This window comes from Mytilus edulis, chromosome 1 (genome assembly GCF_963676685.1).
Source record: "Mytilus edulis chromosome 1, xbMytEdul2.2, whole genome shotgun sequence".
Taxonomy (NCBI): domain Eukaryota; kingdom Metazoa; phylum Mollusca; class Bivalvia; order Mytilida; family Mytilidae; genus Mytilus; species Mytilus edulis.
This window is the reverse complement of record NC_092344.1, coordinates 110,592,079-110,598,756: the sequence shown is the minus strand read 5'-3', so window position 1 is coordinate 110,598,756 and position 6,678 is coordinate 110,592,079. Positions and strand designations below refer to the sequence as shown.

Genomic DNA, 6,678 nt, shown 5'->3' with positions numbered 1-6,678 from the left:
TATTTGACAGTTAATATTTGTGCATATACAATATAATCGGAGACCTTGTAAACAGCAAGCTTTGTATATTTGATTATGCTAATATATATCTGAAAAAATCATTTCTTTTGGTTATTACTAGAAACTTTGGTAATTACTAGAAACTTATTCAAATTGACTGGGTTTTCTCCATGAAGAGTTGTTGGATCTCATCATTTCTATTACTGTTTATTTTCTTACTGTTAACTAAACTTAGAAAGCACTTTCGGTATAAACTGGTTAAGTTATTGTACAGTATAAATTTTAACAAGGTCTGTTCACGTCAAAGTTGTATAGGATAGTAAGCACTGATTTAGTATAATATTTACTTGTACATTTTTCATAGAATTCAATGTATTTTCTAGTAAGTAGCCTGTAAAAGTCTCTTTAATTCTTACTCATTTTCATAGAACTCTTTTTTATTTTTATGAAAGCATTATAAATTTTCCACTAGAGAAAATAAATCATTTGATACAATACATATCTTAAAAACTGTTGAAATAAATACCACAGATAATAATGTCACAATGAAAATATATATGTATTAGTATTTCAGTGAGCTTATTTGTATACAACTTTCTCTGAACAGATTTCAATAAGTTTGTTAAGTTTAATTTGATTATTGATTTATAGAATATATTTATTTGTGTATAAAGTTACAAATATTTTGTATATTTATTAATGTTTGATTATTCTTTATCTACAACATGAAACCCCTGACAGAAGTAAAAATGATGTATTTTGTTTACATTAAATGTTTGAGAATTCTTTATCTACAACATGAAACCCCGACAGAAGTAAAAATGATGTATTTTGTTTACATTAAATGTTTGAGAATTCTGTTAAAGGCCACATGAAGTTGATTTGTGTTTTAAATGTATATATCTGTTGAGAGTTTAGTCTTGAATCTTTGCTACCTAGTTTCTATGCTGTTTATACAATATTTCCTGAGAGTTTTGTAACAGTTTAGTACCTACTTAGTATTTCACATAATAGTTTAAAGCATTTCTTATGATTGTGTAAAGAGAAAATGTGTATCTTGCTTTGCCTTGCTTGGTTATGTATGTTTTATGTATAAGTGTATTTCAAATATTCATGTTTAATTCTAGTCAATATGTTTTTGGTCAAGATTTCCTGAACATATTATTAAAATCATTCAAAAATATTGAAAATAGATATGAAACATTTATAAGAATTCTTTCCAGATATTTTTCAGTATATTTTTCCAATTATTTTTCTATAAAACATATGTTAGAACTTCAGTTTTAAAAGAATAGTTTATTGTTAATACTAATCATGATCCACATGATAAGAAACTGTATTAATATTTTTTATACCTTCTTAACTTAACATCCATAGAAATTAAATTTCTTTTCAAAATATTTTCTTAAAGTTTATTAAGGTTGTACCTAACACTACAGGGAGATAACTCTGTAAAGTCAGCTAAACGTTTTAATTACGTTGTGTAGAAAAGGGAATATTAAGCTTCTTAATGATCAAAATTGGTGCTTGTCAAACTGCTATATAACCAGTGTATTTTTTTCTGACAAAACGGTTGGTTCAAAATTTTTGAAATGTTTATATTTTTGTTAAAGGGTGAAAGTAAATACTTTGTCAAAATTTTATTTAAATTAAACGAGCCAAATTAATTTTAGTGAAAGTGTTAGGTACCACCTTAATTTCCAAAATTTAGATAGAATTGATATTTCTGTTGTGTGATGAACTGTATGACTGAAAATTGTTAAGGTAGCACATATTGTATGTTTCCCTGCTAAAAGATTTAATATTAAATAAACATAGTAGATGTTGATAAAATAGTAAAGATTGCTTTAAAAGACATTAGATTGACATGAAAAATATAGTAAAAGTATTAAAATTTGTTATGCAAAAGAGACCAAAATATGCAATTTTCAATCTGACGATTAAAAAATTGATTAAAAGCAATATTTAAATCTAGCTGTATATGAAGCATTTAACTATTTACAGTATATTGCATTATAAGAAGAATAAAATAAATACATAGCTAAAGAGAAGATTCAAACAACTGATATGACTTGAACTGATCTGTTTTGCTCTAAATTAGAGGAAACAAATCAATCGCTAGTGGTAGGATGGGTTATTTTGTAAAGTTTATTTTGATTTTTCACCTCTTAAAAACTTTCACATAGGATGAGTATGGCTTTTTATTAGCTCACCTGGCCCGAAGGGCCAAGTGAGCTTTTCCCATCACTTGGCGTCCGTCGTCGTCCGTCGTCGTTAACTTTTACAAAAATCTTCTCCTCTGAAACTACTGGGCCAAATTAAACCAAACTTGGCCACAATCATCATTGGGGTATCTAGTTTTAAAAATGTGTGGCGTGACCCGGCCAACCAACCAAGATGGCCGCCATGGCTAAAAATAGAACATAGGGGTAAAATGCAGTTCTTGGCTTATAACTCAAAAACCAAAGCATTTAGAGCAAATCTGATATGGGGTAAAATTGTTTATCAGGTCAAGATCTATCTGCCCTTAAATTTTCAGATGAATCCGACAACACGTTATTGGGTTGCTGCCCCTGAACTGGTAATTTATGGGAATTTTTGCTGTTTTTGGCTATTATCTTGAATATTATTATAGATAGAGATAAACTCTAAACAGCAATAATGTTCAGCAAAGTAAGATTTACAAATAAGTCAACATGACCAAAATGGTCAGTTGACCCCTTTAGGAGTTATTGACCTTTATAGTCAATTTTTAACCATTTTTCGTAAATCTTAGTAATCTTTTACAAAAATCTTCTCCTCTGAAACTACTGGGCCGAATTAATCCAAACTTGGCCAGAATCATCTTTGGGATATCTAGTTTAAAAAATGTGTGGCGTGACCCGGCCAACCAACCAAGATGGCCGCCATGGCTAAAAATAGAACATAGGGGTAAAATGCAGTTTTTGGCTTATAACTCAAAAACCAAAGCATTTAGAGTAAATCTGACAGCGGTAAAAGTGTTTATCAGGTCAAGATCTATCTGTCCTGAAATTTTCAGATGAATCGGACAACCTGTTGTTGGGTTGCTGCCCCTGATAGGTAATTTTAAGGAAATTTTGCTGTTTTTGGTTATTATCTTGAATATTATTATAGATAGAGATAAACTGTAAACAGCAATAATGTTCAGCAAAGTAAGATTTACAAATAAGTCAGCATGACCAAAATGGTCAGTTGACCCCTGAAGGAGTTAATGCCCTTTATAGTCAATTTTTAACCATTTTTTCGTAAATCTTAGTTATCTTTTACAAACATCTTCTTCTCTGAAACTACTGGGCCAAATTAAACTAAACTTTGCCACAATCATCATTGGGGTAATTTGTTTAAAAAATGTGTGGCATGACCTGGCCAATCAACCAAAATGGCTGCCACGGCTAATAATAGAACATAGGGTTAAAATGCAGATTTTGGCTTATAACTCAAAAACCGAAGCATTAAGAGAAAATCTGACAGGGTTTAATTGTTTATTTTCCACTGTAATTACTGGGCCAAGTTCATTATAGACAGAGATAATTGTAGCAACAAGAATGTTCAGTAAAGTAAGATCTACAAACACATCACTATCACCAAAACACAATTATGTCATGAATTTATCCATGTCCATTATTTAATATGCACAAGACCAAGGTGAGCGACACAGGCTCTTTAGAGCCTCTAGTTTTTATAAAAGCAGCAAAAAGTTTTTGATTTACAACATTTTGTTACAGTTATTTCCCTTTGCTGCCATGATAAATGTCAACATGCACAAATTCCTTCCTAAATAAATTTTGTATAATTCCCATCTTAGATCTCTTACCAGATTTGCTTGTAGCACATGCTTTAATTTTGTTATTAGTCCAATTCCGATGAAGGCCAAGGGGACTTTAGGTTTGCACTCTGTCTGTCCATCCGTTAGACCAGCAAATTGGTTTTCAGCACTTTTTTTCGTCATGTTTGAAGATATTGATATGATAGTTGGTACATAGTTTTATCATGACAAGTTACAGATTTAAGTCAAATTTTGTTCCTGTCAGATGATATTGTGCAGAACAATGGTCCTTTGAACACAAATAGTCAGTTTTTTCCACACTACTTTTCGTCACACTTTAAGCATTTTGACCTATTATTTGTTATATAGTTTACACCATGTAAAGTTAAAGATCATTTTAGCATTTTGTTCCAGTACAATAAATTTTTAACCAGTAGTGGAATATGTATTGCAATACTCTCAGAAAGCTTGTTCAAAAAAGAGAATCATCCACTTTGTCCTCCAGCATGATGGCCAGGGGAATTAATCTAACTCAAATTACTTCATTTTGAAAACTCTCTTTTTCTTTCTTTCTAATGCTGGAATTATAAAAAGTATAACTAACCCATCGAAAGTCCATCATCATCATCTTAAAGACAATAAAACATTTTCCTTTACACAAATTCTTTATTTTGGATGGACACAAAACTATCAAAAATAATGATAAGCAACCTAAAAATGCAACTTTACAAAAATTAACATTTAGAAGTAACCATAAGGCATTAACAATTTGCAGATTCAATACGGCACTGGGTTGAGCCATTATGAGGTGCAACATGTTCAAGTGTAAATCACAAATGCCACTATATTGCTATACAGAATTTATAGTAACTTAATTGTTATGCTTTACAATTGTTGATACTAGTATTTTTTTTCAAACAGATAAATGAAAGTTTTTTCAATATTGCTGACTTACTGCTAAATTTGCCAGGCTTCTTTTGCAGGAGATTAGTGCTTTACAAAATATATTTCTTTAAAGAATATCTATTAAAATTTCATAATACTTCAACAATAAAACCTGAAAATGAGAGATGGTGGTAATTTATTTGACGAAATCTCATAAGAAAAGAGGGTATAGTGATATCCCATAGGAATCCCAGAAATTTATGTGAATGATAGTATCTAACTTCTTGTAATTGATACACAGGTAACAGGTATGTTGTTTTGTTACTAGGTCTGTTGTTGGTTTGTTACCATTATTGTTGTGTACCCTGTGTTCTGTAAAGTTTCTATAAATAGAAAGGTGACATATGATGATTATAGATGCCACTGGTTGGTTTTGTTTGATGATATATTACATATATTTTGGACAGGAATAAATTATCATTATATCATGCATTGATGTTTGTTTTTTATTTTCTTGTCTACGATGCAATTTGTTGAAAGTATGACATAGGGATTGCTTTTCCGTCAACAATGACAGCTACCCTCCACTGTCAACAATTGTTAACTTAGATTTTCTGCTTAAGTTAGTTTGATAGGAACTACTTCTGATAGATCATTGAGGATTAATACAAAGTTGCATTACTATCAGTTAATTTCAGTTTGAGGACTATTTTGAGGCCCTGCCCATAGGACATGGTCCAGTGACTTTGAATTTATCAGCAATTTTTAATGTTAAGTTTTTCTAAAGTTATATTGATAGGAATTTCTTACAATAAACAACAATATTTTCTATAAAGTTATATTACTGAACATCTCAGTTTATCGACCATTTTCAGACACTGCCCACTACATCATGCTTCAGTGACTGAATTAATAAGCAATGTTGCTGTCCATTAGATTGTCTTTTTCTCAATTGTATGCCTACATGCAAGACATATATCTGTGTCATCAGTTTCATATACTTTTTATACGACCGCAAAATTTGAAAAAATTTTCGTCGTATATTGCTATCACGTTGGCGTCGTCGTCGTCGTCCGAATACTTTTAGTTTTCGCACTCTAACTTTAGTAAAAGTGAATGGAAATCTATGAAATTTTAACACAAGGTTTATGACCACAAAAGGAAGGTTGGTATTGATTTTGGGAGTTTTGGTCCCAACATTTTAGGAATTAGGGGCCAAAAAGGGCCCAAATAAGCATTTTCTTGGTTTTCGCACTATAACTTTAGTTTAAGTTAAAAGAAATCTATGAAATTTTGACACAAGGTTAATGACCATAAAAGAACGGTTGGGATTGATTTTGGGAGTTTTGGTTTCAACAGTTTAGGAATTAGGGGCCAAAAAAGGGCCCAAATAAGCATTATTCTTGGTTTTCGCACAATAACTTTAGTTTAAGTAAATAGAAATCTATGAAATTTAAACACAAGGTTTATGACCATAAAAGGAAGGTTGGTATTGATTTTGGGAGTTTTGGTCCCAACAGAATAAGGGGCCCAAAGGGTCCAAAATTAAACTTTGTTTGATTTCATCAAAATTGAATAATTGGGGTTCTTTGATATGCCGAATCTAACTGTCATGACTGTGTATGTAGATTCTTAACTTTTGGTCCCGTTTTCAAATTGGTCTACATTAAGGTCCAAAGGGTCCAAAATTAAACTTAGTTTGATTTTGACAAAAAATGAATCAGTTAGGTTCTTTGATATGCTGAATCTAAAAATGTACTTAGATTCTTGATTATTGGCCCAGTTTTCAAGTTGGTCCAAATCGGGGTCCAAAATTAAACTTTGTTTGATTTCATCAAAAATTGAATAAATGGGGTTCTTTGATATACCAAATCTAACTGTGTATGTAGATTCTTCATTTTTGGTCCTGTTTTCAAATTGGTCTACACTAAAGTCCAAAGGGTCCAAAATTAAACTTAGTCTGATTTTAACAAAAATTGAAATCTTGGGGTTCTTTGATATGCTGA

General features: G+C 30.9%; 1 long non-coding RNA gene across 1 annotated transcript; it reads right to left on the bottom strand.

The window, feature by feature from the left end:
• Positions 1 to 80: 80 nt before the first annotated feature.
• LOC139518000 (uncharacterized) lies at positions 81 to 5,162 on the bottom strand. The gene is made up of 2 exons (XR_011663253.1): positions 806 to 5,162; positions 81 to 734 (listed from the first exon to the last, which is right to left on the bottom strand). It is a non-coding gene; the product is annotated as an uncharacterized lncRNA (long non-coding RNA).
• Between the last annotated feature and the right edge of the window lie 1,516 nt (positions 5,163 to 6,678).